The following is a 25,422-nucleotide window of genomic DNA, read 5'->3' on the forward strand; positions in this document are numbered from 1 at the left end:
CATCGAGTCCGTGATGCCATCCAGCCATCTCGTCCTCTGTCGTCCCCTTCTCCTCCTGCCCCCAATCCCTCCCAGCATCAGAGTCTTTTCCAATGAGTCAACTCTTCGCATGAGGTGTCCAAAGTATTGGAGCTTCAGCTTTAGCATCATTCCTTCCAAAGAAATCTCAGGGTTGATCTCCTTCAGAATGGACTGGTTGGATCTCCTTGAAGTCCAAAGAACTCTCAAGAGTCTCCCCCAACACCACAGTTCAAAAACATCAATTCTTTGGCGCTGAGCCTTCTTCACAGTCCAACTCTCACATCCATAAATGACCACAGGAAAAACCATAGCCTTGACTAGACAGACCTTAGTCGGCAAAGTAATGTCTCTGCTTTTGAATATGCTATCTAGGTTGGTCATAACTTTTCTTCCAAGGAGTAAGCGTCTTTTAATTTCATGGCTGCAATCACCATCTGCAGTGATTTTGGAGCCCCCCAAAATAAAGTCTGACACTGTCTCTACTGTTTCTCCATCTATTTGCCATGAAGTGATGGGACCAGATGCCATGATCTTCGTTTTCTGAATGTTGAGCTTTAAGCCAACTTTTTCACTCTCCTCTTTCACTTTCATCAAGAGGCTTTTTAGCTCTTCTTCACTTTCTGCCATAAGGGTGGTGTCATCTGCATATCTGAGGTTATTGATATTTCTCTCGGCAATCTTGATTCCAGCTTGTGCTTCTTCCAGCCCAGCGTTTCTCATGATATACTCTGCATAGAAGTTAAAGAAGCAGGGTGACAATATACAACCTTGACGTACTCCTTTTCCTATTTGGAACCAATCTGTTGTTCCATGTCCAGTTCTAACTGTTGCTTCCTGACCTGCATACAGATTTCTCAAGAGGCAGGTTAGGTGGTCTGGTATTCCCATCTCTTTCAGAATTTTCCACAGTTTATTGTGATCCACACAGTCAAAGGCTTTGGCATAGTCAATAAAGCAGAAATAGATGTTTTTCTGGAACTCTCTTGCTTTTTCCAGGAAGTAGGAGGTGAAAAACCCCCGCCTTTCTTGGTCCTCCACAGACCGGTGGCCTCCACTCCCCTGTTCTGGTTTTGGGTGATGGGAAGGGTGCAGGGTGCATGTTGCTGAAGTGGCTCCTTGCTTCGAACCCTTTGGGCTTCAGACAGCTAAATGAGGTCTTTCAGGGCCAAACCTGAAATCAAGGAAGTTCACTCCACAAATGCATTTTTTTCTCATGAAGAAGCAACAGAAGAACAAAATGAACGAGGTATCCCTTTTCATGGAGAGAGGTTTTGCCATTGCCTTTGGGCTGGACCTGAGTTCGCACAAACACTTGTCCTTTGGGTGAAAGGAGAGGAGTGCAGTGCGGTGCTGTCCTGCCCCCCTATGTCCTCACAGTGAGATGAAAAGCTTGCACAGGCTGCACCCCCGGCTTCTGCCATTTCGAGGATCTTTCCGGCTCTGAACTGGTGCTTCTGTGAGGTCTCATGGAATCCCTCCCTTCTGCCCAGGTGTGGATGGTGTCTTCATCTAATGCTAGCTCTGCCTCAGCTGCTCTTAAAACAAGGTGAATCCACTGCTCTGCCCTGAAATCCCTAGAAGGGGGCCACAGACCGGCAGCCTCGTGACCCTAGCCTCCTTGGTCCAGTATCCACGCGGAGTTTTCCTGGCAGCTGTCTCCCTGGCCTCGCTCCTCCCCACGGGGACGGGTCAGGTTACTGGGGTGGTGGCCGTGGGTGTTAACATAGGTCTTTGCAGGGTCAGGGCCTTCTCAGGATGAGGCCCAGCCGATTCAGCTGGGTCCTGTGTGGATGGTCCCAGAAACCTGCCCACAGAGCAGGAAGTGAGGCCCTTCCTGTCTGATTCAGAGAGCTCAGTGTTATTGCTGAGAGTGGTCCTAGCTTTGTCTTCGTCAAGAGTGGGGTTGGAGGGTTTCCCTGGTGGTCTGGTGTCTTAAGACTCTGTGCTCCCAGTGCAGGGAGCCCAGGTTTGATCCCTGGTCAGAGAACTAGATCCCACATGCCACAATAAGACCTGGCACAGCCAAAAAAAAAAAAGTGGGGTTGTGCCCCTGCACTGCAGTTAGCACGGGAATGAGAGCTGGGGCAGTGGGCAGACACTCCTGCCTTGTGAGGGAGGGTCTGAGAGCTCATGCCCCAGAGATGTTCACAGACGGGAGCAGGCCCTCTGTGTGTCCTTGGCGGAAGCAGGGAAGCCACTCCTGGCCCATCAGCGCCTGTGCCTGTGAGAGGCTGTCATAGTCTCTCCACCTTCCAATCTGCAGCAGGGTCCCGGCTCCACAAAACCACACTCACTCACTCTACTACAGGCTGTGGCATCCTCCACGGTTCCGGGTATGGCAGCTTCATCTCCCCCAGTGGGTCGTAAGCATCCCAATGGCCAAGACCTTATCTCTCTTCTTCTGGTAGGACAGAGGTGGGGAGTGCTGGCTCTTGGACCCCACCTGGGCTCCTGGCTCTGGGTTGCACTGCGTTTGCTTCCCTGCCTGCCTCCCTGCAACCCCCCACCTGGCAATCGCGCACCCTTGTGGCAGCAGCGTCTTCTCGGGGTCAGGGCCTTCCCGGGATGAGGTGATGTTGATGCGTTCTCCTGGTGCAGCTCCTCTCATGAGCATGCCTGCCCGAGGTGGTCCTTCTCCTCCACTGCAGCCCGTAGATCACGGGGTTCTCAGGGTGACCTGTTGACCCACCTGTGCTGGAAGCCCACAGGGCAGGTGTTAAAGCCTTTTGGCCCACAGGGATGGCCTGGAATCAGAACCCTGGAGTGGGAGTAGAAATCTGATTTCAGTAAGTTCCCCATGGACTGGAGTTAGAGAACTGCGGGAGTAGTCTGAAGCCCCCACACCCCGCCCCTGTCATTACAGACACAGACAGACAGACAGGTATGTGGGTGGCTGGGTGGCAGTGCCTGAGTATGGATCGGGAGGGTTCTTCAGTCGGACTCATGTCAAGGATTAGAGGACGGAAGGGTAGGAAAGGGGGATCTCAGAATGGGGTTCTTCGGGGTTGCTGGGGAGCCAGGAGGGCTCAGGGAGGGGCCTGCTCCATCCCTGCAGAAGTCTGGAGCTGCCACCCACGTGGCCACCCCTTGGACACACAGAAGTCTGATTCTCTCATCAGGTGTCACGGTGCCCCCCAGGGCCATCCTGAAGTGGGGTTGGGGAAGGGTTATGTGATTAATCTTGAGCCCTGGACAAGGCAGCTGAGCACATGTCTTAGAGTTGCAGAATCTCTGTGCTGTCACCTCTCTATAAAGCCTGGAGACTAGATGCTGAGGGTCCTCCCTTCATCCCCTGCCTCTTGACTATCACTAGTGATGTGAGGCAAGTCAATAAAGATCCGACTGCAAGGGTGCAGGACTGGGACTCATACCTGCCTGGACCTAAGCCTTTATTGCTTAGTTCTCATAGGACTTTGGACAATTTCTTTCCCTTTCTGGGAGCTTAATTTCTTGTCCCCTGTTCCCACCCCATCTGGCCTCTTGCTTTTTTAGCTCAGTGTCCATGGCTGCAGCAAGGAGTGAGACACTTCTAGAGCCGCATGCCTTTCTTAGGAAGGCTGGAGGATCCCGAGATGTTAGTGATTTAGAGGCACGGTGCTCCTGCGAGCTGTGGCATCAGCTTGCCCTCATGCCTGCCCTATGCATGGAACACCCAAAAACATCTCTTTGGGGGTAGGGGAGGGCAGTCCCTCCCAGGCCGAGGCCAGGCAGTCTGCAGCTTAGCTTGTGCTCGTCTTATCAGCAGGCATGCTGGATGCTCAGAGCCCCAGCTGCTTCTGCGGAGGCCATGAATGGTGACTGAGCCCTGGTTCTGGGAAAGGGGCACACCATCCACAAGGTCACAGTGGGAGGGGTGAAGATGCCAGCCTCTGGACTCAGACAGCCCTGGCTTTGAATCTTGGCTCCAATGCTTTTAGCTGAGGAATCTCGGGCAGATAAGTCAAACTCCTGACCCTTAGTTTTCTCACCTATAAAAAGGGAGGAAGGTACAGCAGCTAGTTCCTAGGGTATGTGATGTTATGACGGTTTGGTGAGGTGAAGCCATGAAACCCTTCTTAGTGCCTGGCCCACAGTCAGCCTTCAGTGAGGGTTAGCAGCAGTTGGGACCCTGGGTGTGTTCCCGAGACACTCATGAGCTTATAACATGAAGCTCAGTTCCTCAAGAATAATGAGCATCTGGTTTGGGGTTCTGGCCGGTGAAACCTTGGGCTTCTTTAGAAGGCGCCTGAGTTAGTGCAGTTTGCCTTCCCCAGGAAGGGGCACGCACCTGCCGTCTGCCCTTGATGTGCCATTTGCCCTATACTGGTGGTGAGAATCTGTCCAGCAGCCTTGACTTTGAGCCTGGGGTCTGCTTGGGAGGTGGTGTGCTGCACCCCCCAGCCCGTTTGGACCAGGTCCGCCCGTACCGTTCACTCTGCAGCTCCTGGACCGCTCACGTTTCTCTTCTTTACTTCACTTTGAAGAGAGTCAGCAAAATCCTTATTTCCATAAGCATTTTTCTGGCTGTAAAAAGCTGAATCCCAAACCTGTTATTATAGCTGTTCATGCTATTTTAATCTGCTCTGTTTAGAGGTAAGAGGGTAGCAGTGACTCTGCAATTACCGAGTACATTTGATCCAGGGCGCAGCTACCGGAGCCGGCGGAGAGAGCCCTCCGAGTGGGATGGTGCCGTGTGTGGCAAATCACTTTCAAATTTACTAAAAATATGCCCCTTTGCAGCCATGCAGATATCATAATTTTCCTCCCTGAGGCTTATTGAAATTCCTCTTCGCTTCCTGCCATTCGCTCGTGCCCAGCACGTGTCCCGTGGCCCTCCTGCCTGCTCCCTTTCATTCTTTGTCTTGGCCCTCTTGGCCAGATCCTGTCTGGTCTCCCTTGCCCACCCCTCACCCCTACCCTCCCACCTGCTTTTTATGCCTCCCTCTTCATTTCCTGCTCACAAATATTTTATATTCTACTGACTGGCACACCCGTGAAATCATTTGCGTTTGCCACGGTCAGAAGAAAAATTACTCAGAATTCTAAATCTCCCAACTATTTCACATTTAAACAAGCTGGCCCCGGCGCTATGCCTCCTCCATACAGTAATTGTTGCATCCCCAGGCTCCCTGTTCTATCTCTGTTCCTATTTCATTCACTTTCCTATTTGCAGCCGGCGCGGCGTGTGGGGCCGCCTCGCTCCTGCAGCTGGCTTTCTAGCCAGTGACCTTGGCCTTCCCGAGGGCTGCACTGTAAATGAAATGTGGCATCGCCACATGTATCTTGATAAAATATATCAGTGGATGAATTGATTTTCATATTGATTTCCTCGGACGAGCAAGGTGTGTGTGGAAATCATGTCTCTTAACGGTAGTCCTGGAGAGAGGCAGGATGCCGCAGAAAGGGCAGGCCTTGTTTTTCTCTCACTTACGAAAAGTTTCTGCTTGTTAGCTTGGGAGAGAGGCCTCTTGGCTTTGTCAGCTTACCCTCTTTGTCGAGGGGAAAAGTAAATGTCAGCAGGGCGTGGCCGGATCCCAGAGAGAACCGTGCTGTCTGAGTGACTGCCTGGGTCTTTGGGGTGACCAAGCATCTGGATGTCCCCAGCTCGTTGGTCACTGAAGAGGGCTGAGTAGCTGTCCAGCCCTGTCGGAGGCCCAGCAGGATGGAAGGTCTTGGATGGGCCGATGGATTCGTATGTAATCTTTATACTCGCCGCCCCCCCGCCCCCCGCCCCCCGCCCCCCGCCCCGGCCACTTCTGCTTTCGTCAGGTTAGTTGAGACGTGGCCCTTTTGAATCCAGGACTGACTCTGTGACCCAAAGGAGCCTTGAGGTTGTGCTTGACCAGATGTGACTCATATGTGTCAGCATCAGTGCACGGGCGTGCACTCACACAGTGCACGGGTGTGTGCTTTCACACATATGCACATAAAGAGTTGTGTGAGCCTTGTGTTGGGGCTGAGTGTGAACTCAGATAGACAGCAGTCTCCAGGCTTGCAGTGCCTTTTATTAGTGAGCTCTGGACGCCCGAAAGGACAGTATCCAGTGAGGTGATCAAAACTTCATTTTCTCTTCTCTGCAATTGCCTTCCCAATTCTCGCTCCTAAATAAAATAGATGCGTTCAGTCCCTCTGTTCGATCCTAGAAGTGAGCTGGTAGGTGAATCCTTTTATGAGGCTAAATAAGCATAGCTTAAGGTGGCAGCCATGAAATTGAAAGACGCTTACTCCTTGGAAGAAAAGTTATGACCAACCTAGATAGCATATTCAAAAGCAGAGACATTACTTTGCCGACTAAGGTCCGTCTAGTCAAGGCTATGGTTTTTCCTGTAGTCATGTATGGATGTGAGAGTTGGACTGTGAAGAAGGCTGAGTGCCGAAGAATTGATGCTTTTGAATTGTGGTGTTGGAGAAGACTCTTGAGAGTTCTTTGGGCTACAAGGAGATCCAACCAGTCCATTCTGAAGGAGATCAACCCTGGGATTTCTTTGGAAGGAATGATGCTAAAGCTGAAGCTCCAGTACTTTGGCCACCTCATGCGAAGAGTTGACTCATTGGAAAAGACCCTGATGCTGGGAGGGATTGGGGTCAGGAGGAGGAGGGGACGACCGAGGATGGGATGGCTGGATGGCATCACGGACTCGATGGACGTGAGTCTGAGTGAACTCCGGGAGATGGTGAGGGACAGGGAGGCCTGGCGTGCTGTGATTCATGGGGTCTCAAAGAGTCGGACATGACTGAGCAACTGAACTGAACTGAACTGAACTGAAGGTGATACTGTGAGTGCATGTGTACACTCATGTGATAAAACAGAGTTAACTGGAATATTTCAGGATGAAGCTATGGTAATTCATTACATTTTTTGGCTAACTGAGGCTTAACTAGAAAATCCTTTTGGTTATAAGCTCTGCTGAAATGCTTTGCAAAACTGAAGTAGTACATTTTCTTTTGTAAGTACCATGTAGTGAGATATTTAAATCCTTTGACAGCATATGAGAGCTAGCCTTTGGTTATTACCTACGATTGTACATGTCATATGGAACGGGTAGAACTGGCTTGAATTAACATGTACTCCAAGAAGGTGGTTCCTACCCAGGGACAATTTTGTCTCCCAGGGCACACCAGGCAATGTATGGAGATATTTTTGGTTCTCGCAACTGAGGGAAGCTGTTACTGGTATGTAAGTGGGTAGAGATCATGGCCACTTCTGAGCTCCCTACAACCATCAGGGCAGTCTTCCTCCTCACCCCAACTCCGTAAATACAAGGAATTATTTGGTCTAAAATGTCCATAATGCTGAGATTGAGAGGTGCCAGTTTAAGATACATCTTTAAACACTTTTGTCCAAAAAGTCTTACTAACTTGAACACAAAATATTTTGTTTTCATGGGTCTGGTTTTTCCAAAGAATCAGGTGCTGGAAATGTACTGAATTATTGAAGCCTCTAATTCATTGACATTTATTGTTCCGCAGAACAAATAGGGAAGCCTGCCAGTTTGCAGATAGGCAGGCCTGTCCCCAGATGGCCCACCAGTGAATGCCCAGATTCATTGAATCATTTAGGACCATTTAAAACCATTAATGGGAGCTAGGGCCACACTAGCTTTAGATTGAACTAAGCAGAATAAATAATCCCAGAGGAGGCCATAGTTTACCCCTTTCTCTTTGTCTTTACAACCTGAACTAAATTCTCAGAGACTTTCCAGAACTTTCTGTTGAGGCAGAATTTATTATACTTATTGCAGGTCACGGATGATCTGGCCTTGGAACACATTAAAGTGCTTCTGGAGTAGGCAGACATGTTCATTGGTTTTGAATGGCCCTGAGCGAGCCTTTGGCAGTGTCTGTCTGTTCTGGGTTTCGTGGGTGTACCCAAGGGCGAATGATGGGGATTTTGCATACTCTGCATCTTTGACTCTGAGGACATCCCTGGAAGTCAATGGATTCATATACTAAAAAGTCTTTTGAGCAAAATCCAACTGGTTTGGAGGAGTTAGGAAGACTGGGGCCTGTCTTATTAGAATAAATTTATTTACTGTGACCTTAAGCTCAACTCAAACTTCAATGTCAAATGCTCTGAAATTGTTACATGTCATTTTATTAAGCCACACCCTTTATGTCTAGAATGCTGTAAGAATCTAGTTAAATGAAGTCTGTGTGTCGTATGTATGGTGAATGCGAATGAGTAGTTAAAGAAAAGATGTTCATCGCTTGGTTTAATGTGCAGTTTACCAGTCCATGGCAACCTCTGGCAGGGGTTCATTATTTCATATAAACTAGAAAGGAAAAAGTTGTCCCTGTAAGACACAGGGGGTGAAGTTGTGCAGCCGAAGCATGGAGTCATCAAGTGGAATTTTTAGAGATCTGTCTTCCAGTGTCCATCAGAAGGGGTGACTGCAGGAAAGAGGGCTGGAGGTGGAGCCAGGTGCCCTGCATCTCATCAGGGTTTGCTACCTTCTAGTTGTGTGACCTTGGACAAGTTGCTTAACCTCCCTGAGGCTCATAGAGAAAACAGCACCCATACTGCTCTGTGTAGGCTTGTTTGGAGGAATCAAGGGATGGGAAAGCACTCTGTAAATTACAAAGAGCTGAGTAAACATCAGGCATTTGGGACATTGTTCCATTGTTAAGCAAGAGCAGTGCCATTTTTAACCCAGGTTTTCAGTACATCCCAAGCATTTTTTTGTGAGAGGAGTCCAGGCTTCTCTGCACATACTTCTTTAAGGAGGATGGGTACCACGGATCTCTCCATCTGACGTATTCTAGCTGAGATGCTCATTGGAATTGTGGATGTACCTGGGGTCTTTCTCATTCCAGTGCATCCTCTGTGGGGGGCTAGCTGTGTCTCCTCTCCTCTCTCTCAGATGGAACTGTATTTATAGCCTGGTATAAATACAATCAGAAGGTTCCTATAAAACTCTGTTATTACTGCAGCACAAAGTTAGACATGCTTGAGGTTTCGGCTTCTTGGCTCTTCCATGCGGCAATGAATATTTTATGGGAAAGGAAATACTTAGTGTCTGACTCTTTTTATAGTGCAGCTATGCACAGGGCTGGTAACCTTCCAGATCTCTCCAAAATCAAAAGCATTGCCTGTCCATCTCTCGTCTCCTTTCTTCACAAAGCCCATCTCTGCCCTGCCTTGCTGAGGTGTTTGTGCTCTCTTGGTGAATGGGTCCGTTTACACGATGTGTGGGGCACACTTTCCGATCCTAATTAATGTCCTGAACCGGAGGAGTTGGCTGCTCACCAGCTCTGCCCCACCCCTCCTGGCACTGGGTCTCTCTGGTCAGCCTCTGGGGAGGTGTGCTGGCAGAGTGCCCTCTGGGCTCTCCACTTGAAGGCCTCCATCTCTATTTCCTGCCATGCTGCCTTTGCTGAGCGCCCACCAGAGGATGTGGCCCAGTCTTTCCAAAGGCTACTCTCATCTTGGATTTCAAAATGCAATCATGAGTTTGAGGTCCAGCACAGAGCCCCAGGGGCTCTTGCCTTTCAAGCCCTGAGCTTAGGGCTGAAGGTCTTACTGTGAGGAGCCATCAGGTTGATGGTAGTTTCCTCCTAGGCCCTCTTACTGAGGTCCCTTCAGTGACCTCAAGTGTAAGGCTGGAAAATGGGGCCTGGGCGGTCTTGGCCCTGGCTTGTTAGGTCTAAGCCTCTAAGAAGGAGACATGAGTCTCCTGGCAGGTCAGCGTCCATGGAAATTGCTCCTCTGGCACAAGTGTTCGGCTGGATTGGCCTGGTGGTCCTCAGACACGTGTCATGACTACAGCAGCATCGCAGACCAGATTTCTGGCCATACTGTTATGGTCCCTGGGGTAGTTGGCCCATGGAACTCTCCCCAGAAGCCCCCACAAGCTGGCAGAGTACTTAGGTCTCCCATAGGTGTTGGGAGGGCAGCCTGGGTCTTTTTTTCCAGTGCCCAGAGAGCCCTGGTGTGGAGAGCATGGTGGGGTTGTGCGCAGCTTCTGAGACACAGGAGCAGGCCTGGCTGGGCCCCACCACGGGCTCAGGACAGCTTTCCCTTGACTGGGGTGGATCTGTGAAAGTCGCTTCCCGTAGTCTGCACGTGGACCCCACGCTTCATCAGCGGGGCTCAGCAACGATGGCATTTCACTGTATCTGCTTCTGCTCTGTGCCTGATGTTTGCTCTTGGTGCCAAAGGAGGTCCAGGGAGAGAGTGATTTGCAAACCTCCAGTGGCTTTGATTTGTTCTCCCAACTCTGGTTGCATTACCACCAAATAGAGCTGTATTTCCTCACTACAGCTTTGCATTGGGTCTTCCTCTGTCCTCCTTTCTCCCTCATCTTTCCTCTTTTTCCATCTTCAGACTCTGTGGTGGCACAGGGCAGGCAAAGTGTAGAGGGCTTCTGGGCTTCTAGACGCACAAGCTCAGCTGTGTCTTCAGTTATAAAGATGAGGAAAGGATTATTTCTTATTTTTAACAGATGGGAATGGGGCCAGCTGATGGCCCTCCAGAGAAACTGAGCGCAGCATTTTCTACCTGGGATTGGCTGCACAGTGAAGATATTTAACATGTCAGCATTTGCGGCTCACCAGGTTGTTGGGTGGGATGGATATAGGCAAGGCCAGAAGAATTGAAATCCTCAAGTGTTCTTAAAGCATCATTATTGGTCTTTACTCATATTTTGATTAGCCCCTTCCTGGCTCAAATGGTAAAGAACCTGCCTGCAGTGCAAGATACCTGGGTTCGATCCCTGAGTTGGAAAGATCCCCTGGAGAAGGGAATGGCAACTGACTCCAGTATTCTTTCCTGGAGAATCCCATGGACAGAGGACCCTGGTGGGCTACAGTCCATGGGGTCGCAAAGAGTCAGACACGACTGAGCTGCCAACACTTCCCCCATCTGGGAAGTAAACAACGATGACGGATAAGAGAAATGTAACCAGAGAGAGAATTAAGAGGGAAAACTTTTACTAAGTATTTGTTTTATAATAAACACTGCCTTGTGTTTTTACATGAATACCTTTCAGGTTAATTCTAAAGCTTAAGATTTAGAAGTTCCCTGATTTTGGGATTTGAGTGGTCCACATTACCCATGGGATCATTGGTCCAGGGGTCAGATAAGGCACCAGTATTGAGTGTCTTATTCTGTATCTAGAGATGTGCTGGATACTGTGGAAGAGTCAAAGATGTATATGCTATAATCCCTTCTCTCGGGTTAAGGCCACACACTACGCGCACACACACGTACATGCACGTGTGTACACAGAGGTAGATGTAGCCTGTGGATCCTGTCAGTGCAGCTTGCATTCCAGTGCTCCAGAAGTTCACCAGGTGTTGTCTGGGGGTATCACTAAGGTGATATGAGACACTCCTCCTCCTCCTCCTTAGCAAAGCCTTATGGGCTGGTGTGATGGCAAGTATGGACACCAGCAGAAGATCATGGTGTCAGACAAAAACTCACTCCTGAAGTTGTATGGTTAATGAATATGGCAGGCAGGATAGTGCCTCCCGCCCTCCGAGATGTCTGTGTCCTCCCTGGGAACTGTGAAGATGTTACTGGCAGTGGGGAACTAAGACAGCTAATCAGCTGACTTTGAGACAGAGCGGTATCTTGGATTATTCAAGTGGGTCCAAGATAATCAGTGTAATCACAAAGGCCTTAAGATGTCGGAAAGGGAGGCAGAAGAGTCAGTGTCGGAGTCAGAAAAGGAGATATGGGGATGGAAGCAGAGAGCCAGAGAGATGGCAGCCTGGGAGAAACAACCTGGAGTTCCTGGCCTTGAGGATGGAGGAAGGGGCCATGGGCCAGGGAGTGAGAGCTGCCCCTGGAAGCTGAGAAAGGTGAGGGAACAGACTCTCCCCTAGACTCTGCAGGAGGAACACCGGCCTGCCCACACTGTGATTTTAGCCCAGGGGGACCCTCTTTGAACTCTCTGCCAGTAGAACCTCGAGATTATACGTTTGCTTTATTTTAAGCTGCTAACGTGGTGGTAATTTGTTACAGCAGCAAAAGAAACTCATGCAGCCAAGTGGAGGGAATGTGGATGACTGGGGAGAGGAAACAGTGCTCTTTACTGCTCTCAGGAGTTCCTGCAACACAAGTGAGTTTTTTCATCCCTTTCTGGAGAGCCAGACAGGACTGACCCTTGTCCCACCCAGGTCCTCAAAGCAGAACAAGCCCACCCTTGTCTGTACCTCCCTTCCTGCTGTGGGATGTCTCCTCTCTCCCCTGCTCTGTACTCACTGACTGGGTACAGATTCTTGAGGTGGAGGCACTGGCTAAAGACGGGAAGAGGGTTGCGTGAAATTAGGTTGACCTTTTTCTGCCTTGAGGGATAGGCTTGGACCCTGGCCAGCGTGGTATCTGGGGTTCCGATGCCTAACTCTACCTTCCTTCACTCAGGTTCTCTTTTGAACTTCTCTTCCTTGTGTGAACAACCTGAAGTATTTTTTTTTAAAAGTAGGTTCTCCCAGGAAGGGCTAAAAACAGCATTTGTTTTCAAGTCTTGGCATTTTGTGAAGGTTATTGACTGCCACTTGGAGGGTAAGGTGCCGTCTAGGAGCATCTGTGGAAATGAGGTCCTGCTCCCATAGGTGAGAGGGTCTCATGAGCTCATCAACCACAGATCTGTCCAGAGGCTGTCAAGAGTTGGGGGAGGAGGAGCATCCTCCTTTTACAGAGGCGGGAAACTGAGGCTTAGAGAGCTTATATGACCCATGGAAAATCTTTCAGTTTGTGACCATCTGAGAGCTTTTCCTTTTTCTGGCTCCGCTGTGTTTTAAGGTTTTTGCCTTCTGATATTGCCAGTCTGGGGGCAGTGGGTGAATTGTGGTGGTAGAGATGGAGATCAGCTTCTCAATGTTCCCCCAAGAGATGAATGAAACTAATCAGATAGAATATTGCCTCCCAAAGGGTTTGGTTGGCGAGGTATTACTCTCCATCATGGAACCTGAGAATAACGTCTACTGAGGATGACTTTGTCTTGGGTATTTCAGTTTTATTTTTAAGATTCTAGCGTAGGTTTAAGTGGAGGGCATCAGCCTCCTTGAAGGTCATAACATACTGTCTCTGGGGTTTGTGACTTAGCTCTTTCTGCTGGATGATATGTGTACTACTGTCTCTTATTGTGCTGTTCTCCTGCCTCCAAATCTCCACAGCGGTCCCGTGTTCTCTCTGACATTTCTTTCCTGGAAGTCTTTAAAAATATTCTAGTTTTTCTGTCTGTAATGCTTAAGTTCCTTTATTCCTGGATACAGAGAAGGCCCATGGACCTCCCAGGCTCTCTAAGCCCTCTGATTCTTGGAAGGTTAAACTATTATGGAAACTGCATCTGTGTCTTCTCTTATTTCCTGCATGCAGGGGTGACCTTTGGGGGCACATTGTTCAGACCAACCATTATCTCTCCCATTTGAAGTTTGCTTCTCTTCATCTCTCTACCAAAAGAGAAACTAAACCTTATTGTCATGATTAAGGTCACAGCTGACAGCCAGGTAAAGAAGTCAATGCTCCCCCACTCACAGTGCTTCCTCGTGCCCCAGCTCTCCCGTCCTCTCCAAGATGCAAGTGTCTTGGGAAAGAAAGAAAGTGGAGAGTAAGCAAGAAAGATGAAAAGGCTACCTGTGGTCCTGTCCATCTCTCAGCCTCGCTGGAGAAGGAACTTGGCCACACACTTGCCAGCTATAGGGAGGTGACAGGATGTGGATGTTCAGATGGCAGTTAAGTATTTATATGACCAGACCCAAGTATTTCCAGGTGCTTCCAAATCCTTCCAGCCTCCTCACAGTGAGAGTCCTGGAGGCTTCCAGCAAGAGAATTAGCACATGAATTAAATTATGTCTCCTGGAAGGGAGCCAAAGTTCCCTGCCCGCTGTGGTATAGTTGATTTCATTAAGGTTGACCATGTCCTTCTCTTTGGGCAGAGAGAGTGAAGATGGGTTCCATGGAGAAGACAGTGAAGCAGTAGCATTGGAGAACGGCTCTGTGGATGGTAGGGGGCTTTCTGAGACCCTGATGGAGTCTCCCTCCTCCCCAAGTGCAGAGTTGGGGACAAATCCTACCCTATCTGGGTGATGAATGCAGCAGGCCCCATGCTCTGCATGTGACAGGTGCAGAGGGAACCACTCAGGTGAGCACTGACCTCCTGGTTGAGTCAGAGAGAAGGCAGCACGTGAGGAGTGGCTTGTGGGGCCCTAGAGAGGAGCTTGGCGAGGACCAGGATGAAAAGGTGCTCAGGGGCTGTTGACAGGCCCACCTACAAGTCCTCTGTTCCTAAGCTGGAAAGAAAAGCAAGTGGCAGGGAGAGCAGGAGGCAACTCTTAGAGCCGTGATAGGGTCTAGCCCTGGGAGCTGCCCCTTTAGAGCGTAGCAGGCCTGAAGAGTGGCCGGGGTTAGTACCCCCAGCTTGACAGACCACAGAATCTGGAGCCAAGAGAGGATGTAAGAGCTGAGGGAGGGATACATGGGGGTTTAGACATGGCTGTGGTATTTCCAGACAGCAATAAACCTTGGGCAGAGAAGGAGTGTGCTTCTTTGCCTTGTTGTTTGGAGCCTATATGTGAAACTTGTAGCACCCTCCATCTGATGTTCAGCCTTGCATCTCCTCTCCCCGTTCTTGTCATGTGTTGTTAGCTTTTTACATGCTTATGTTCCCTACTATGTTTTAAGGTCTTTGAGGGTGTAGCCTGTGTATTCCATTTCTTTGAACCTTTCCACAGTGGCTAACACCATGCTTTGCATTTAGTGGGCAAAAAATATCTGTCAACTTTGAGTGAACGGGACAGCCCCTCCCTGTTCCCTTCCTCCTAGAGGAGTTAGTTACTCATATTCCCATGGTCTCAGTTATCACCCGTCTCCCCCAGCCAGCTTTCTGTCTCAAAAAGAAGCTGATGCCAGCCTCTTCCTCCTGCAGAGGTGTGAGAGTTTGTAAGACAAACATCGTGTGCTGCAAATGGTAGCCACCAAACAGAGGGGTGCCTGGAACCGCACTTTTGAAACCCGATGGAGACCCTTCTCCAGACTGTTGCTGTTGATTTGTGGATCTCTCAGCTCATCTATCAAACTGATCCTCTCTCCTGAAGGGGGAAGGGGGTGGCCTGTAATTCCCTGACCTCTCCAGTTATTATTTTTACTGTCCTTCTTCCTTCCTGTTCCTCTCCAAGCTCCTTTATCCACCAGCTCTGCCAGTGTGTTCAGTGTGATTGTTTCAGCTTTATTTGGAAACGGGAAGCCTCATTTTACTATAATAGTTCCTTAATGATTTTCTAAATGAAACGTGCATACTTCATCTGCTCCCTCACTTTTCAGATATTAAACAAATAATCTCTAAGAGGTTTCCTTTCTTTTTTTACCTTTTTTTTTTTTCCCTCAGAGACCAGCAGTTTGCTCAGCCAGGTGGTGAGAGATGAAGTGTGTTGTGGGGACCTGGCCGCTTGTGTGTGCCCTGTAGTAGGGGATTCATGGGGAGGGTGTGGTTTCTGCTCATTCTTTGCTTGTCTCCTGGCATCCAGCTAGGGAGCAAGACAGAGCACCCTTGGCAAGTGACCAAGACAGAGTGGGTGACAAGAAGGCCCCGTCACCCTGATACTCCTGTGAGGAATCCACTTGTCTGCAAAGGGGCGGCTGTGCAGGAGGTCTCAGAGCAAGTGTCTGGCCAGTCTCCAAGGCCAGATGTGCTTTAGTGCCGTGGGTCATGGTGGGAGGGCTTCTGGGGCACGGCAGACTTCTGCTGTGGCACCGCCTTTATCCTGTGCCCCCTCCCCGTGCCAGGGGCCTGTGATGGTGCCCTGTGCGCTTGCTTCCCAGTCCCACCTTGTTCCCTTTTAGCATCGGGTCTACGCGCCGCCCATGCCGCTCCACGACTCTCAGCTCCCTCTCACCTGGCTTCTGGCTGGCCGCCCTTTGCTCAGGAACCATGCGATTATCAGGCTTGCCTTGCTCTCATCTGAAATGCCTTTCCTCTCCTCTGCCTACTACGCATCCTTGCTGCCTTCTAGGAAGTCCATCCTCAGGGGAGTCCTTGAGTTTTTGATTCCCGCTGAATCTGGGTGCGGCAGTTGAAGTGAGGACCTGACTCCTAAGCATGGGAGTAAGAACCAGTTTACATTCTTCTGTGAATGGTCTTCTCAGCTGGATGGCAAGCTTCAGGGAGGCAGGCGTTGTCCTGTGCTTTGGTTGTATCTTTCATTGTGCCCGTACCTGATTGATTCTCAACCTGTCTGGGCTGGTGAGAGAGGAGAGCGACTTGGATGTTTTTGCTTCCCGCCACACTGAGTTGGTGACCAGCCCAAGATGACTAAGAGGAAGTAGCACAGTGTAGCTCCTCTGTTGCACGTTCTTGTTCTACATTCCCATCAGGAGATGATGGTCTGTTTAATTGCGTGGACATTGCTGCCAGGTACAGAGGCAGTGGCTCTGCTGAGTTCCCTGCCTTGGTAACATGGACTCCAGGGAGCCGGGCGCCTGGCATTGAGACAGGTGGTTTATTCTGATCTCTCTCTTTTTGTACCTTCTTAGGGGACGGAAGTATCTTATACATGCATAGCTGGGATGCCGTGTAGGCATTTTGTTCTGGGAGGCTGATCTAACTACCATCTTTGGAAATATCCTCCTTCTCAATACAGAATTTGGGCACTTCTTTCTGTCCCTCTCCTTCCATGGTTCCTTCCCACACCAAGCCTTCCACTCCACGCAAGCTTCATTGTTTGTTTCAGGGGAGGGTTTTGGTGGCTGGTCAACGACTGCAGTGCTCAAATAAAAGTCTGCCTCTGTCTTAGGACTCTGCACAATCCAGCCCTTGCTACGACCTCTGCAACCCACTTCTTCACCTGACCCCTCTGCATAGCCAGCCAGACTCCCAGAGGCTGGTCCAGCATGACTTGGCAAGTCTTGGCTCATGTGATGCCACTTATCACATGGAACTTTCTCCCTTATCCAAGGCCGTTCCATTCTTAATAGTCCCTAACATGGGTTGGTAGAGCTTCAGAGCTTACAAAGCCCCTGAAAGGCCCAGCTCAGTCTCACCATGCCCTCAAGCCATCTCTAGCCCCACCACTCACCTTTTAAGCTGCTCTTCTTCTGCACATCTGAAACATGGATTATTTGTCAGCATTCTGTTCAGAACCACATCTTCCACTTGGAATTCTTTGTCTCTTTCTCACCAGCTGCATGATGAACCAACTGGAGGAGCTGGGTCTATCTTTCTTCTTCTTCAGCCTTCTACTAGCTGATTTATTTAGCACATGTCCTCAACTCTTTGTTGTTTCTTTTTATATGCACAGTCTCATTTTTCTGTCCTCTGGGGTAATGATTATCCCACTTGGCAGATGATAAAACCAAGGCTTAGAGAATCACAGCATCTTATAGCTAGTCAGTTGTCACCCTGAAATTTACAGTGAGGGCTGGTATCAGAGTCTGAGGTTTTAACATGTTTGCTCTGCCAACTAGAAATGTAACAGGCTCTGCCGCCTACCAACTTGATAACCTCAGACAAGCTGATTACTTCCTGTGCCTCAGTTTCTCATGGCAGAACAGAAATGCAAATACCCTTGCCCAACTGAGTTGTTCTGAGGGTTGAATGAGATGGTGCACACAGCAAGTGCTCAAATATGTCTCGGATACCATCTTCCTAATCCTCCTTCATTGTCAACATCATCTTAGTATTGTTGTCTGTGTTATATTGTCACCTCTCGGGTCTCGGGTATCCCCTTAGCACCTAACACAAGGTTATGCACGTGGCTTGTGCTCAGGAAATGCTTAATTAATGAATGAGAAGATCCTTCGGTTTCCAGAGGTGACTTGGTGACAAATACTCGGTATGATGTTGTCTTCGTGACAGATACTGATTACAAGGTTGTCTATGCCAGCATTCAGTCTTGGCAGGTTGTTGCGGCGGTGGTGGTGGGAGGAGGTGGGGGACGTGGGTGGTGGTGGTGTGATGGACGCTGCAGCGAGAACCTTCTTGCAGTCTGAAAACTTTTTCTCCTTCCCACCCCCTTCCCCAGTAGCTCTGAGCCCTGCCAAGTCTGTGCACAAGCCTTGAAATGACAAAGTACCCTTTAGTTAATTGCACAACGGATTGCCTAGAGTTAAAAGTTCTGATTTATATGACTATAGCTCTAACTGCTCAATAACACAGGCCTGTAATCTACTTTCATTTCAAACAGAACGGTGATTTATAGGGCAGCATGCCGCTTTAGCTCAGAAATGAGGTGTTCAACATATGCTCTGTTGACATAAATTTGGAATTTATCGCTGTTGTCAAAACTGCCTGTTGGACAAAGGTGGGTATTAAGGCAATAAATGGCTCAGAATAGTTTTCTGTCACATTTCCTAACCATTGTATTCAGTCTATTTGAGGGGAAAATATATACTTAAAAGTAATCAAATGTCCAAAATCCATGCATCTTGTTTTGAGTGGTGAGAAGGGGGAGGGTGGCAGGGTGCGGGGGCTGGGAGAGGGTTGTGGGTGCGTCGGGGGTGTTGTCCAGGAGAAGCCTTTTGGTGAAGTTATGGCCTATTTTAAAAAGATTCCACTTGGCTTCCTCTCCCCCATCCCCGTTAGGAGGTGGACTTTCCTTTCTCATTTACAAAGAAGGGGAGGAAAATGAAAGCTCATTAAATAAAAATAGTAAAGGACATTTTTATGTGTGGGCTTAAAGCCAGTGATGTCAGGGAGGAGTTAGTGAGTGGGACTGGGAGGGAGGCAGAGTGCGATTTTGTTTATGGGGAAATAAAGCCACCGGCTCGCGTCAGCCTCCGTTTCCCTGCCACCCCAGCGAGCACCGGCTTGCTGTCACCTTCCTTCCGTGGGCTCCGGGGCTCCCGCGGGCCACGTGACCCCTCAACCGCCTGATGCAGGTTAAGAAGAGCTGGGTGCCAGGCTCTGCACACTATACTGTACGTACCCTATCCCTCTTCTGCTTGTGTATTACCCACGGGCTGGCCAAGACACTTCTGCCCACTCACTCCTCCCCAGAACATGTCCTGAGTGCCCACAGATCCAGCCCCTTTGTGAGGCTGGAGATTACAGAGAAGTGAGGCTGCATCTGTCTTGGGGTTGTTTTCCGTCTAGTAGGAGAGTCAGACAAGCGAGCGATGCAGCCCCAAACACTACTGGCGCGTAGTAGGTGCACAGGCAGAGGATGGGGTGAAATGGAGCTTGTCAGCTTTGGGAGTGGAAGGACTGTGGAAGCACCCTAGAGGTGATGCTAGGTTTCCTACGAGGAGAAATGTCCCTTCGTGGCTATTAGATCCTGTAGGGAGAATCTGGGAGAAATAACACCCTAGTGATAGGCTTTTTACAAATGGGGATGATGCTGTGGCCAGGTGGTCACTGAGGTGTGTCATGTGGGTTTTCTGTGCCGTGTACGGTAAAAGTGAGGCCAGGGTCCCTGTGCATCGGGGCAGCCACCTCCCTTCTCGCGTGCACTGGCTCTGTGCCACGGACTGGCCACCACATCCCCTGAGTGCGGGGCCACCAGGCAGGTAACGCGGAAGATTTAGTGAATGTGGTCAGATTCAGGGCCACATGGCTCTTTTTAAGAATCTCTTTTCTCCATCCTCTGTTCTATGATAACATAGCTTGTGGTCTGCGGTCCTGAGTGCGTGTCTGTGAGATGGAAAGTACGAGGATACCCAGAGAGCCTGCTGTGTGGTGGCTGTCGGCCGTGCCCAGTGTCCTGGGTATTACGCATTTCCTGCACACCTAGCTTGGCAGGCTTACAGGTTAGGAGCTGGCGGAGCAAGCAGGCTGCCTGGTACTCCTCCCTGTGAAATGAGGCCCAGCACAGGGAGAGGATGCATTATTGCTTTTATTTTGTTTTTCCTTTTATCTCAGGCCCACATGCTCGGACCATCTCAGTGTCGATAAATGTGCACTCTTGTACACATACACAACCCTCCTTTCTCTTGCCCTTGTGTGTGACACCCAGATGCATGCTCGCACACACAGTCCTGTGCACACCCGGTGTGGATGCTGTTGTCAGCCTCCTCCGTGGGCTCACCCTCCCTTTGCCACCAACCCTTGTCCTTTTCACACAAAGCTCCCCGTTGGGAAAACTCATAATTTTTACACCACACGGTCTTGACTGGCCATTGCTGGAATTACTGTCTCTTTGAAGTGCTTTCTGCTGGGGCATTTACAGGCCGTTTTAATTACCTGCAGCTTGCAAGGGGCCTTGCTCTGCCCCAGCCTTTGTTTGTTTGTTCTTTGCAAGGAGTCTGTGCAGCAAGCATAGAGCTGCCTTCTTTTACAAGGAGAGACAAGGGGAGCAAAAGAAGTTTGGGGAGCTCTTCTCGAAGCTTCTCCCCCAACTCCCACACTTTGGGAAGAGAGGCCAACCTTGCTCTTGGCTTGCCTGTGTCCTCATTTCTGCGGGTCTCTCTCCTAGCCTTTCCCTGGGATAGTTTTGTTTGTATGTGTTGATTTTAAGTGTATTTTCAAACTTCCCGTCTTAGATAAGCAGGGCTATCAAATAAAGCTGCTCTCCTTGCTGACCAAATCAGAGTCAGCTGCAGTTGAGCTGGGATCCTGGTCATATTTTTTTCAACTAAATCTGTTTAAGGCATGTATGTTATTAAATTATTGAGTCTGGATGTGGGGTGGAGAGTGGGGGTTGAAATCATATGCGAAGGTAGAACCCACTTTGAGCTGTCTGGAGTTTTATTTTCCTTGTCTTCATTTTTTCATTCGATTCTCTCTCTCTAGAATGAGCTAAATATAAATAGCCTTCTTTGGGGTTTCTGTTAAACACGAGTGTGGCATGTCATGTCTGCAGATGAAGATGCGAGCTTAGTGCTGGAGCTTTGGAAATGTATCCCCTTCTCCGCAGGCTTTTAGAGCAGCAAGAATCTTCATTCATTTATTCATTTAGCCCAAAAATGTACTGAGAAATTGGAAACCTCATACATTGTTGATGGGAATGTAAAATGGTGCAGCTGCCTTGCAAGAGTCTGGCCTTGGAAGGGTCCTCAGAAGGTTACACATAGAGGTACCAGCAAGTCTGCTCCTAGGTGAACGCCCAGGAGCAGTGAGAGCAGATGTCCACAGATAAAACTTGTACACACATGGACATAACTGAAGCATTATTTATAACAGTCAAAAGGGGGAAATAGCCAGAAGTTCACCCGCTGACGAGTGGATACATTAGATGTGTAAGTTAGCCCTGTGTACATATATACAGGGCTTCCCTGGTGGCTCAGGCAGTAAAGAATCTGCCTGCAATGCGGGAGACCCAGGTTCACTCCCTGGGTGGGGAAGATCCCCTGGAGAAGGAAATGGCAACACACTCTAGTAGTCTTGCCTGGAGAATCCCATGGAGGGAGGAGCCTGGCGGGCTACAGTGCGTGGAATCATAGAAGAGTTAGACATGACTGAGCGACTGAAACTTCACTTTCACATACATACATATCGGGTGGCACTAGCGGTAAAGAACCTGCCCGCCAGGGCAGGAGACATAAGAGACCGAGGTTCATTCCCTGGGTCGGGAGGATTACCCTGCAGGAGGGCATAGCGACCCACTCCGGTATTCTTGCCTGGAGAATCCCATGGACAGAGGAGCCTGGCGGGCTAGTCATGGGGTCGCAAAGAGTCAGTCAGGAGCATGCACACACATACATACATCCCATGGAATCAAAAGGAATGAAGTACTGATGCATGCTACTAAATGGATGAACCTTGAAAACATTATGCCAAGTGAAAGAAGCCAGACAAAAGAGGCTTCCGTATGATTCCATTTCATGAATGTTCAGAATAGGCAAATCTGTTGAGAAGATAGAGTGGTGGTTGCCAGAGACTGGGGGACAGAAGAATAGGGAATGACTGCTAACAGGTAGGGAGTTTGTTTTGGGGGTGATGGAAATGTTCTGGGAATGGAAATAATGGTGATAGTTGCACAGCTTGGTGAACATGCTAAAAACCATCAAAAGGTAACTTTAAAGGGGTAAATTTTATGGTATGTATGTAAATGATCTCAATAAAACCGTCACTTAAAAAATATATTGAATGCTTACTCTGTTCCGTACCAGGCACTGCGCCAGACTCTGAAGCTACAGCAGATAGTTTCTGCTTTCACGGAGCTTACAGTCTAGTAGAGATAAGGAAGAGCAGCAAAAACTCAGTGTATAGCTGTCAGTCGTGGCAAGCGATATGCAGGAAATCAGTGGAGTGTAGTGATGGAGAATAACGCTGATGGAGAACCTACCCAGATGGACTTCGGCTGCAGTGCAGCCTTAACTTTCCCAGAAGGTGCTTAACAGATATTAAACAGCCGTCGGGGGTGAGGCTGCAAGTGTTCCCTGAGGTCTTCCCGGTAGGAGGTGCTGAAGTCCTTTCAGGAGCCAGCCTGCCATGGGCGCTGGGTGTCATCACTGGACTCAGCTGTGCGCTCGGCGGCTCCGTTTGCTTCCCGATTCGCATTGGGTGAGTGATGGGCGTGTGTTCAGTGTCTCCTCTCTTGCTGGTTGTTTTCTGGTGCCTCTAGGGGTGCAAGGGGACATTACGGGTGGAGTGCGTATTCTCTCAGGTGGGCAAGTGTGAATGTGGGTCGGGAGGTGGGATATCTGGAGACGTCTGCCTGCTTTACGGGAAGATCAGTGGCTCATCCTCAGTGTCCTCATCCACGGAAAGGGGACTGTGCTCCCTTCCCCAGACATGAGGTGGCTGAGACTGTCCTCAGCAAACCCTTTCGGACTCAGATGTGATTTATAAACGCACTGAAGAAGAAGTCGCTCAGTCGTGTCCGACTCTTTGCGACCCCATGGACTGTAGCCTATCAGGCTCCTCCATCCATGGGATTTTCCAGGCAAGAGTGCTGGAGTGGATTGCCATTTCCGTCTCCAGGGGATCTTCCCAACCCAGGAATTGAACCCAAGTCTCCCGCATTGCAGGCAGACGCTTAAACGCACTAGCCGTATTATTATTAAATCTCTGTGGACTAGATTTTTTTTTTTTTGCACTTTTCTAGAAGGAAAAAAGAACTAGCAGAGAAATGGCTATCTATTGGGGTTTTGCCTTTTTCCTTCATTAAAATGACAGTGACTTTTGCAGTGTGATTGGATGTCCATACAGGTTCATCTGTACACTCCCATATCTTGCGTTTCAAGAGTGATGTTCAGAATGATGGCTCCAAAGCGCAGCATCCTCATAGAAAAGTAATTCAATTTTCGGTGTGCTAAAGCAGAAAGAATGAGGCAATATACATTAAGGAGATTTTCAGAAGGGTTTAATTCCACGGGAACTTCCTCCTCAGGCCCTTAATAAACCTCGGTTATTTTCAATAGTCTCTCAGGATCCATGCTGCTCTGTGGGATGGGAAGGCGGTAGAATTTTGGCTGCCTGGCTAACGTGAGAGCATGTCAGGATGAGCCTAGATAACTATGAGAACGACATTTCCTCCACACACCCAGGCAGAGCAGGAAGATTAAGGGGGAATCTGTAGCTTTTTGAAAGGGTTTTCCTAGAAATTGGCTATTTGTACTGGTTGAAAGCTTCATATAGGAGTGACAGAGCAAAAAGTGCTGCTCATCCGTAATCACAGTTCAATTCCCTTATAGGGCCTTTTGGGATCTGGAGAGAATATTTCGGGTTTATTTTTGTTTCCCTTGGGCTGACATCATCAAGCATGCCTCATGGTGCCCTGTTTTGGGTTTGGAAAAAAGCTCCGAAAAGCTATAAATCTTAAGGCATTTTACTTTTTTTTCCTCTTCCCTTTTTTGAAAACACAACTTTTCTGGTTTCTTTAAAAAAAAAAAAAAACACGAAAGAAAACTACAAAAGTGTGTATTGATCTCTTTCCCTCAGATCTTAACTGGCCCGGCTGTAATACCTTGCTTACATCTGCCAGGTTTTTGTGCAGTTTTGCAACATCTCCTTAATCCAGTGAGCATAAATAGAACATTTCAATCATATTTGGCTACCAGGAACTTCGCAGATAAGCACTCTAAGACCTTGTTGAAAGAAGACTGTATGAGATTGTGTGCGATAAGATCATCCTATAGCCTGGTGCACAAATGAAAAACTTTTGTTCTTGGTGAAATTTGTTGATAGAGATATTTCAAATAAATGACTTGGGAGAACTTGGTGCTTTAAAACAAAGGGCCGGTTACATAACAGTCAGAAGCCTGGGCCTCCCAGTGCTGGGCCCTCACGAAGATCCTTCTTTGAACAGTTGCTGCGGGGAGATTAGCATGGCCTTTTGTCATTTTTGACGTTGTGTTTTAACACTCTGGGGCAGCCTTATCTGAAAGCACTGTACTTTGTGTGGTTATGCCGTGGGGAATGACATTGTTCCTCCTCATATTTTCAAGGCTCAGGACAGCCCCTGCCCCTCTTCAGTCAGCTCCAGATTGGCCTTGATCCCGGGCCAAGGCAGAATGCATGCTTTTCTTTCCAAGAAGCCCAGGGAGGTCTTCTCTTTTGGACAGCAGGGACAACTGGTCTATTTAAAAAATTCATCTTACTGAAATATAGTTGATTTACAACATTGTGTTAACTTCTGTATAGAAAAATGCTTGTTATACATGCATTCTTTGACAGACGCGTTTTCATTATGCTTTATCACAGGGCTTTGAATAGAGTTCTCCGTGCTGTACGGTAGGACCTTTTTGTTTATCCATTCTGTATATAATAGATTGCATCTGCAAATCCCAAACTCCCGGTTCACCCCTCTCGCTCCGCCCCCTCGGCAGCCGCAGGTCTGTTCTCTGTGTCTGCGTGTCTTTCTGTCTTATAGATGAGTTCATCTGTGTCATATTTGGGATTCCACATATAGCTGATATCATATGGTATTTGTTTTCCTCTTTCTTCACTTGGTATGATAATCCCTGGGTCCATTCATGTTGCTGCAAATGGCATCATCTCGTTCTTTTTTTATGTCTGAGTGGTATTCCATCGTGTGTGTGTGTGTGTGTGTGTGTGTGTGTATCTTTATCTGCATCTATAGATCACAGCTTCTTTACCCATTCATCTGTTGATGGACATTTGGGTATCTAGGTTGTTTGCATGTCTTGGCTATTAGGAATAGTGCTGCTTTGAACATTGGGTTGCATGTATCTTTTCAAATTATAGTGTTCTCTGGATATATGCCCAGGAGTGGTACTGCTCATTCCTATGGTGATTCTGTTTTAAATTTTCTGAAAACAAAATATTGTTTTCCATAGTGGCTGCCACCAGTTCACATTCCCACGAAAAGTGTAGGAGAGTTTCCTTTTTTCCACACCTTCTCCAGCCTCTGTTAATGGTAGACTTTTTAATGATGATCATTCTGACTTTTCGTGAGGTGATACCTCATTGTAGTTTTGATTTGCATTTCTCTAATAATTACCGAAATAGATGGGGAAACAGTAGAAACAGTGTCAGACTTTATCTTTTGGGCTCCAAAATCACTGCAGATGGTGACTGCAGCCATGAAATTAAAAGACGCTTACTCCTTGGAAGAAAAGTTATGACCAACCTAGATAGTATA

At 48.6% G+C, this 25,422-nt stretch overlaps 1 protein-coding gene and 1 long non-coding RNA gene across 3 annotated transcripts in view; both read left to right on the forward strand.

Moving 5' to 3' along the window:
- The window catches only part of ZBTB16 (zinc finger and BTB domain containing 16), a 203,869-nt gene that overhangs the window by 65,272 nt on the left and 113,175 nt on the right, over positions 1 to 25,422 (forward strand). The window lies entirely within an intron of this gene.
- On the forward strand, positions 1,023 to 7,567 carry LOC120876273. The gene is made up of 2 exons (XR_005724135.1): positions 1,023 to 6,195; positions 6,769 to 7,567. It is a non-coding gene; the product is annotated as an uncharacterized LOC120876273 (long non-coding RNA).

This window comes from Oryx dammah, unplaced genomic scaffold, assembly GCF_014754425.2.
Source record: "Oryx dammah isolate SB20612 unplaced genomic scaffold, SCBI_Odam_1.1 HiC_scaffold_17, whole genome shotgun sequence".
Classification (NCBI taxonomy): domain Eukaryota; kingdom Metazoa; phylum Chordata; class Mammalia; order Artiodactyla; family Bovidae; genus Oryx; species Oryx dammah.